Source organism: Acyrthosiphon pisum, unplaced genomic scaffold (assembly GCF_005508785.2).
Source record: "Acyrthosiphon pisum isolate AL4f unplaced genomic scaffold, pea_aphid_22Mar2018_4r6ur Scaffold_1911;HRSCAF=2419, whole genome shotgun sequence".
NCBI classification, from domain to species: domain Eukaryota; kingdom Metazoa; phylum Arthropoda; class Insecta; order Hemiptera; family Aphididae; genus Acyrthosiphon; species Acyrthosiphon pisum.
The window spans coordinates 1-1,642 of NW_021768338.1; the positions used below are offsets into that span (position 1 = coordinate 1).

A 1,642-nucleotide genomic window follows, 5' to 3' on the forward strand; every position below is an offset into this window, starting at 1 on the left:
TCAACACGGGAAACCTCACCAGGCCCGGACACCGGAAAGATTGACAGATTGAGAGCTCTTTCTTGATTCGGTGGGTGGTGGTGCATGGCCGTTCTTAGTTGGTGGAGCGATCTGTCTGGTTAATTCCGATAACGAACGAGACTCTGTCCTGCTAACTAGGCGGGTAAACCCGGGTCGGCGTGTGCGCGGCGCTGGCGGTTTCGGCCGTCAGTGTTCGCGTACCCGTCGGCTCGGCCCGGTATCCCCGAACGCGTTCGCCCGTCGTCCACGGCGGTCGTCGGGCGCGGCCGCGCCATCCGCGTCCCGGCGTTCGGCGGGCGTATGTCGGCCGGGGGGCAACCTCCGGTCGGCCTGCGTCCGTCGTGCGTCGGGCTCCGTGGTGAAGCGCGCCGTGTTCGCGGCCGTCGCCGGCGGATCACGATACGTTACTAGGGCTACCGCCGGCTCCCAGGAGCTTAAACTCTTCTTAGAGGGACAGGCGGCGGACGAACATAGCCGCACGAGACTGAGCGATAACAGGTCTGTGATGCCCTTAGATGTTCTGGGCCGCACGCGCGCTACACTGAAGGAATCAGCGTGTTTAACAATCCTGGGCCGACAGGCTTCCGGGTAACCCGCTGAACCTCCTTCGTGCTTAGGGATCGTGGCTTGCAATTTTTCCACGTGAACGAGGAATTCCCAGTAAGCGCGAGTCATCAGCTCGCGTTGATTACGTCCCTGCCCTTTGTACACACCGCCCGTCGCTACTACCGATTGAACGGTCGCATTGAGGTCTTCGAGAGTGGACGCGCGTTATTCGGCCCCCTCGGGGGCTGGGTCGTCGCGCGATCGCGAAGATGACCGAAATCGGCCGTTTAGAGGAAGTAAAAGTCGTAACAAGGTTTCCGTAGGTGAACCTGCGGAAGGATCATTAGAGACGGGCCCGCGGTACCGGCGGCACTCGCCGGTCTCGCGCGCGCCTCATCCGACCCCGTGGCCGCGTGCGCTCGCCGACTCGCTCGACGACCGCCCGCGCGCCGCGACCCCCGACCGAGCGTCGACCGAAAGATGGTTAACACGTCGAAAGACCGTACGTGCCCAGTCGTGCGTCCGCGCACGGCGCGTGGCCGTAGAAGTTTCGTCGAACAAAACAAAAAAACAACCGACACCGAGCGGCGGATCACTTGGCTCGTGGATCGATGAAGACCGCAGCTATCTGCGCGTCGTCGTGTAATCCGCAGGTTATACGAACATCGACCAGTCGAACGCACATTGCGGCCTCGGTGACCCGCGGGTCCCGGGCCACGCCTGTCTGAGGGTCGTATACCGGATACTCGGCCAGACCGATGCGCCGCCGGCAGGCGTCCGACGGCACGCCCGTCGGCCGCTCCGGTGGTGCGAGATTGGCGGTTCGACCGGGGAGAGCCGCTCGCGCGGCCGCCCTCCGGTCGTCCGCCCAAGTTGTGACGGCAAACAGTCACGGGTTCTCGCGTCGTCAAACGGGCACGTCCCCGTCCGCCCGCCGCGCGAGAGCGCGGCCCGGGCCGGCTGAGAGTCCACGAGACCTCTCCGGCTTCCGAGAAGCGGACGCGGGCGGTCACCGTACGGGCGGAGCGCGGACCGCAGGCTGCCGTGTAATTTAAAAACCAACAACCGGATACGT

General features: G+C 64.3%; 1 non-coding gene across 1 annotated transcript; it reads left to right on the plus strand.

The window, feature by feature from the left end:
* The first annotated feature begins 1,143 nt into the window (after nt 1-1,143).
* On the plus strand, nt 1,144-1,301 carry LOC115034647. Its single transcript, XR_003839981.1, has one exon. It is a non-coding gene; the product is annotated as a 5.8S ribosomal RNA (ribosomal RNA).
* Nucleotides 1,302-1,642: the final 341 nt, after the last annotated feature.